Source organism: Penaeus monodon, chromosome 5 (genome assembly GCF_015228065.2).
Source record: "Penaeus monodon isolate SGIC_2016 chromosome 5, NSTDA_Pmon_1, whole genome shotgun sequence".
NCBI classification, from domain to species: Eukaryota; Metazoa; Arthropoda; class Malacostraca; order Decapoda; family Penaeidae; genus Penaeus; species Penaeus monodon.
In genome coordinates, this window is record NC_051390.1 from 6,124,028 (window position 1) to 6,131,527 (window position 7,500).

General features: G+C 38.9%; 1 protein-coding gene across 1 annotated transcript in view; it reads right to left on the reverse strand.

Annotated features, from left to right (window-relative positions):
• LOC119573413 (lachesin-like) overlaps nt 1-7,500 on the reverse strand; it is a 134,545-nt gene that overhangs the window by 32,092 nt on the left and 94,953 nt on the right. The gene's annotated exons all lie outside the window — the stretch shown is intronic.

Genomic DNA, 7,500 nt, shown 5'->3' on the forward strand with positions numbered 1-7,500 from the left:
TGTGATTGATGTTTTCAATGGGATCCGTTCATATATTTCTGCATTTTTTTAAAGGACATATACATTGTTTTTATTCATTTAGTGGTTTGTCTGTCTCCTTGTTTATCTGTTTCCTTCTTTCTTTGATTTAAATTTGATTCCAACCACGCCGAAGCTTTGTGTGAGCTTGTGTGTGTGTGTGTGTGTGTGTGTGTGTGTGTGTGTGTGTGTGTGTGTGTGTGTGTGTGTGTGTGTGTGTGTGTGTGTGTGTGTGTGTGTGTGTGTGTGTGTGTGTGTGTCTTTGTGTGCGTGTGTATGTGTGTACACCACTACGCATATGTCATCCACAGCATATCAACACGAAAAAAAAAAAATAATAATAATAATAATAATATTAATATATATATAATAATAATAAGTACATATATAAATAAATAAATAAATAAAAGTCATGCCGATGCACACACTGTAATCGGCGCCTGTGTACAGACGAGGGGAAAGTGTGTACAAAGGCTTGGAGATGTACAGCGCGAGCTAGGTGTACAGGTGGGAGGCGAGGGAGTGCAGTCTTAAAGCAAGCGATCTCGTGGGACCTCCGGCAGGCTCGGTGCGTGTAGGAGGAAAGACCAGCGTTTGCAAAGAGGAGGAGGAGAAAAAAGGGAGAGGGAGAGAGGGAAAGGGAGAGGGAGGAAAGACCAGCGTTTGCAAAGAGGAGGAGGAGAAAAAAGGAGAGGGAGAGAGGGAAAGGGAGAGAGAGAGAGGAAAGACCAGCGTTTGCAAAGAGGAGGAGGAGAAAAAAAGGGAGAGGGAGAGGGAGGGAAAGACCAGCGTTTGCAAAGAGGAGGAGGAGAAAAAAAAGGGAGAGGGAGAGAGGGAAAGGGAGAGAGAGAGGAAAGACCAGCGTTTGCAAAGAGGAGGAGGAGAAAAAAAGGGAGAGGGAGAGAGGGAGGAAAGACCAGCGTTTGCAAAGAGGAGGAGGAGAAAAAAGGGAGAGGGAGAGAAAGACCGACCACGTTTGCAAAGAGGAGGAGGAAAAAAAGGAGAGGGAGAGAGGAAAGGAAGAGGAGAGAAAGACAGCTTGAAGAGGGGAGGGAAAAAAGGAGTGGAGAGAGGACGAAGAGGAGAAAACAGCTTTACAAGGAAGGAGGAAAAAAGGGAGAGGGAAGAGAAAGAGGAGGGAGAAAAAGAACGAGGAAGGAGAGAGAATAAAGAAGGGAAAAACGTCTATGGAGGATGACAATTGATGAGGAAGAACATAAAAGGATAATGAAAGCATAGCAAGGAGGAAAAGACGGTACAGAGAAAAAAGAGAAGAAGCCACATGTTCTTTTATATCTATTTATTTTAAATAAAGAAAAGAGCAACAGGCAGGCAGTGAGACAGACAGACAGACAGACAAAAAGCAGAAAGAGAAGAGAGAGAAGAGACGAGAATGTGCGGTGATGGCGAATCTTCAAAGTACGACTGCAATGATGAGGAACAAATGTGAATGTATGGACCAAGAGAATCAGGAAAAAGGAAAACACATGAGTAGAGGGAAGAGCAGAGAGAGAGAGAGAAAAAAAGACACGACTTGAAGGGACAAAAGCAAGATGAGGAATAGATAGTGAAAGAGGAGAGAGAGAGAGAGAGAGAGAGAGAGAGAGAGAGAGAGAGAGAGAGAGAGAGAGATAAGAAGAATATTCAAAGTAAAAACACAAACGAGGAACACACGAGAGACAGAGAATGAAATGAAAGGAAAGAATCTATTGCAAGAGGCATCTGTTCCTCCACATTGCATGAACTCATCAAAACAATAAAAATATCAATTGCACTTTCTTTGACTGATGTTTTATTTCACAAAATATTGATGAAGGCAAGGCCATGTTCGTGCTTTGCCATTCTTCATTTTGTTTAAACGGAATATATTGTGGAAAATAGCAAACTTATGGCGTGTTAAAACGTTATTACACGTACAAAATATTCAAGAATAAGTAAATACATATTCTGACAATTGTTGCATATTTCCATTAAGGGATAATTATGCAGCATGTTCATTATCCTGATGCTTCAATAATTCATCTTAATTGACATTGTCAATACGTTTAATAAAGCATTTATAAAGTCCAGGAACAGGATTTGAACTTCTTTGTCATCATTAAGTCACCTTTTGTATATTGAGCAAATGTTAAGACATATTACATTTAACATTTCAGGTCATGCGTTTATTATGTCTGCCAAAGGAGAATCTTTTTCTATATTTTTTACTAACGGATCTATAAAGTTTGTAGAATTGCGTGGTATTGTTATATATATGACGAAGTCTACGGGAGAAAATGTGAATTAGGTATATAGTAAGGAAGAGATACTCATGCATATACATTTTATAAACTTATGTGTAGATATGTATAGGCAGAGATACAGATGGATGTGTGTGTGTACGTGCGTCCGTGCGTGTTTGTGTGTATGTGTGTGTATGTACGTGTGTGTGTGTGTGAGAGAGAGAGAGAGAGAGAGAGAGAGAGAGAGAGAGAGAGAGAGAGAGAGAGAGAGAGAGTACCAGTGTGTGTGTGATTGTTTTTGTATATATATTTCATACTTTATATGTATTCCATGTATATGTGTGAGCTTATATGTGCGTGCGGATGTGAAAAAAAAATGCCTACACAGACACACATGCATATTCACATCAAGAAGAAGCATAAAAAAGTCTCCCCGAAATAACACACACTCGATACGTTTTCCTTTTCCATAAAACTCTAGCACGAGCGGAAGAAGGTCGACGCTCCGCAAATGCTTTCGCTTCTGTGGAAGAAAGAGAAAGGGGAGGAGAGAGGGGGAGAGGGAGAAAGAGAAGGAGAGAGGGAGAAAGGAAGAGAGAGAGAGGCAGAGAGGGAGGGGGAGGGATGGAGAAAGGGAGAGAGAGAGAGAGAGAGAGAGAGAGAGAGAGAGAGAGAGAGAGAGAGAGAGAGAGAGAGAGAGAGAGCGAAGGAGATAGATAGATAGATAGAGAGAGAGAAAGTGAGAGACAGACAGACAAACAGACCGAGAGAAAAGCAATTGTTCTTCTTGATAGGAGTGGAGGCCAGTTTGAGATTTTTTTTATCGAAAAAAGAAAGAAGAAACAAAATAGCAATGCACACAATAACCATGATAACAAAAGGATGCTGTTGTATATAGTGTTGGGGGGGAGGGGGCGAGGAGGAGGGGGATAGAAAGAGGAGGAGGAGGAGGAGGGATAGGAGGAGAGGAAGAAAGATAGGAGGAGGGAGAGGAGGAGGAGGAGGTAGGAGGGCGTAGGAGGGAGGAGAAGGGGATAAGAGGGGAAGAGGGGAATAGCGGGGGAACGGGTAGGAGAGAGAAGGGGAAGGAGGGGGGTAGGAGGGGGAGGGGAGGAGGCAAGAGAGGGAAGGAAAGCGGCGCAACAAGCCCTTTTGCGAACCGCGATCTTCCGTTATGGTCGATATGCACGTGCTCTGAGATAGGCTTTTCACACCAAAGGAATGTATTGTTTCCGAAATAACAACGCTCGCTCCTAAATGTTGCTGTCGATCTCCCCTCTCCCATTCACCCTCTCCTTCTCCCCTTTTTCTCCTACTCTATCATCTTTTCCTCTCTTTCCTTATTCCTTTTTCTTATCCCAGTGCCCCGTTTCCCTTTGCCTCTTGCCCCCTTTCCAAATTCTTATCTCCCTCTCCTCTTCCTCCCTTTCATCATCTTTCTGCCTCTTCTTCCCCATCTCCTCATCCTTTTCTTTTTCTATCCTTTCCTCCCATCACGTTTTCCCATCTCCCAGTTCCTCTTTCTTTTTCCAATCACTTTAACTCTTCCCCTTCGCCACTCTCTTTCCCCTCTTGCTTTATCTTCCTTATCTACATTCCCAGTACCCCCCCCCCATCTTTTTCTCTCCTTCCACCTTCCTCTTTTTCCTCTTCTTCCTCCTACATTGCGCTTCCTCCTTCTCCAACCTTACTCCCTCTCTCCATCTCCCTTTCCCCCCATCTCTTATCCCCCATTCTATCCCCCTTTCTCACCTCCTTCCTCTTCCTATTCTCCATTCTTCCCCTCCTCAGGCTCTCCTCCTCCCCCCCCCTTAAGTAAATTGAGCGTCTGTGTATATATATCCCTCTTTCTCTCTCTTTCTCTCTCTCTTTCTCTCTCTCTTTCTCTTTTTTCTTCTTTTCTATCTTTTTTTCTCTCTCTTTTTTTTCTCTACTTTTCTTGCCCCCGTTCTCTCTCTCTATTTCTCTCTCCTTTTTTTCTCTTCCTTTCTCTTTTTTTCTCACCTTTTCTCTTCCTTTCTTTCCCTTTCTCTCTCAATCTCTCTCTCTCTCTCTCTCTCTCTCTCTCTCTCTCTCTCTCTCTCTCTTCTCTCTCTCTCTCTCTCTCTCTCTCTCTCTCTCTCTCTCTCTCTCTCTCTCTCTGTTATTCTTTTTATCTATCTATCTATTTACCTATCTATCTGTCGCTTACAAACGCACATAACCGAGCATTAGTTCATGGTTAGTTAGGTCGGATAACTAATCACGTTTTCTACATTCACAAGTATTCCTAAAACCCCATCAATCTTCACAATTATAATTTCAAGTCAACATCAAACCATTTCTCAAAACATTTCCTTAAGACTTCCGTGTTGCATATTCACTTCCGAAAGCCGAAAGTTAATTTTGTTCATCGCTTAAAAAGAAAAAAAAATATACGAGACACAAACTTTCCTTTTTCTCTCTTTTCCTTCTATTCAAGTTTTCTCTCTCACAATGAGTCTGGCTGTTTCTTTATCTAAGTTTGATTCTTTGAACAGTTTTCTCGCCTTTTGGAGGACCCGAAGAGCGAGGATTTCTGCGCTGTCTAGAGTTTTGCGTAAATGTGTGCGTGTGCGTATACATTCATGCTTGCGTGCATACCACACACGCACATAAAACACACAACTATAAAGAGGTATCTGTGTTTGTGTGTGTGTGTCTGCGTGTGTGTGTGTGTGTGTGGGTTTGTGTGTGTGTATGTGTTTGTGTGTAGTGTGTGTGTGTGTGTGTGTGTGTGTGTGTGCGTGTGTGTGTGTGTGTGTGTTTGTGTATGTGTGTGTTTGTGTGTTTGTGTTTGTGTGCGTGTGCAGGGAAGGGACATACATGTCATATATATATATATATATATATATATATATATTTTAAATAATATATATATATTTTAATATATATTATATATATACTATCATGTATACAAAAACTAATATATATATATATATATATTATATATATATATTGTATATATGTATATATATATATATATTTATATATATATATATATATATATATTTATATATAATATATATATATATATATATATACTATATTATATATATATATATATCATATATCTATATATATATATATATATAATATATATATATATATATTATATATATATTATGTGTTGTGTGTGTGTGTGTGTGTGTGTGTGTGTGTGTGTGTGTGTGTGTGTGTGTTGTTGTGTATACATACTATTTATATATATTATTATATATATATATATATACTATATACTATATATATTATATACTATATACACCATATATATATATATCTATATATATCTATATATATATATATATATATATATATATATATATATATAACATATATGTCCCTTCCCTGCTATTTTATTCACCTCACGTAGTCACACTTGCGACTAACCAACCTTGAAAATACAGCTGTTGCAGTTTTAAACAGATGGATTATTCTACCTTGTCCATTGGCATGATAATGTCTTTTTCGCGTTAAAAAATTATCGAAAATTAGTCTGATTATTTCGTATTCTCATCTCGTATGTTGCATGAATTGTGCATGAATATTTACATACATACAAATAGTTGTCAGTCTATCACCTGTACGTTTGTGAGTCATTATATGTGAGTTTGCTTGTGTTGTTTACATATGTATGAAGTATGTAGAAATGTATGCATGTATTATATATATATATATATATATATATATATATATATATATATATATATATATATATAGAGAGAGAGAGAGAGAGAGAGAGAGAGAGAGAGAGAAAGAGAGAGAAAAAAAAAATAAAAGAGAGAGAGAGAGAGAGAGAGAGAGAGAGAGAGAGAGAGAGAGAGAGAGAGAGAGAGATAGACAGATATATAATATATAGATATAGATACATACATATATACATCCATACATACATCCATACATATGTGTGTGTGTGTCTGTACGTATAAAGGTTTTTGAACGGATGTGTGAATATATACATAAATGTTCGTGTCCGTGCGTGCATGAGTGTTCATGAAAGTTGCATGCATGAATGTATGAGCTGAGCCAGACTCTAGTTTAAAGTGAGAGTTTAAAGTGAATATGAAGGACACATCATGATCTAGCATTTAGTAAAGAAAGAAAGGAATGATATAGAAAATAAAAATAAACCAATAAGAGAGAGAGAGATAAAAGGGATAAAAATACGCCATGGGATATGAAAGAAAATGAAATAAAGAGCAGATTTATTGCCAAAGGAAGGTTTAGAAAAAGGGAGTCAGTTAAAGACATTCTAATTATAGCATCTTTTGCATCACAGATTTCTTGTGTTGTGTTCTGTGATTTTCTTTTGCGATTCCTTTTTCTTCTTTTCTTCGTCTTCGTCTTCATCTGCTTTCTTTTTTTTTTTCTCTTAGCCTTTTCTCTGTTTTTCTTTTTTCCTTCTTTCTTTTCTTTTTCTTTTTCTGTACCCTTCTCTTGCTGGCTTTTGTTTTGGACTGTTTTCTACGTCTTTTCTCTGTTTTCTCTGTGCCTCTCTTTCTTCCGTTTCTCTCTTTCTCTCTCCTTCCCTTTCCCTCTTCTTTTGTTTTCGATTGCTTTCTACTCCTCTCCTCCGTTTTCTGAGCACCTCTTTCTTCCCTCTCTCTCTCTTTCTCTGTCTCTCCACCCCCTCTCTCTTACTCCCCTTTCTTTTCCTTGGTTCTGCCCAGCTATTTCCTCTGCCTGTTTTTTCTTTTGACGTTCAGATAACTATATATTGTTTTCTTTGTCTCTTTCTTCTTCTTTCTACTATTGTCTCCTCTTTTTCTTTCTGTGATTTTCTGACTGTTACATTCTCTCTGCCTCTTCTCTCTCTCTCTCTCTCTCTCTCTCTCTCTCTCTCTCTCTCTCTCTCTCTCTCTCTCTCTCTCTCTCTCTCTCTCTCTCTCTCTCCCTCTCTCTCTCTCTCTACCTATCTATTTATCTATCTGTCTATCTACCTATCTATCTATCTATCTCTTTATATGAGAGAGAGAGACAGACAGACAGACAGACAGACAAACATATATAAACAGACCGGAAGATAAACAAACAGACTGAGCGAGAGAGGGAGAAACCTTCTGTATAAACACATACATACATTCACGTCAATCTCCTTTCCTTCCCGAACAATCCAGAGAAATCCCAAATGACTTCCACAAATGACTATTAAAGATACAAATGGATATCCTATATACGACATATACGTAACCCCCCCCCTTTTCCCCTTCCCCCCCTCCCCCCTTACCCCGCCCCTCCCGTC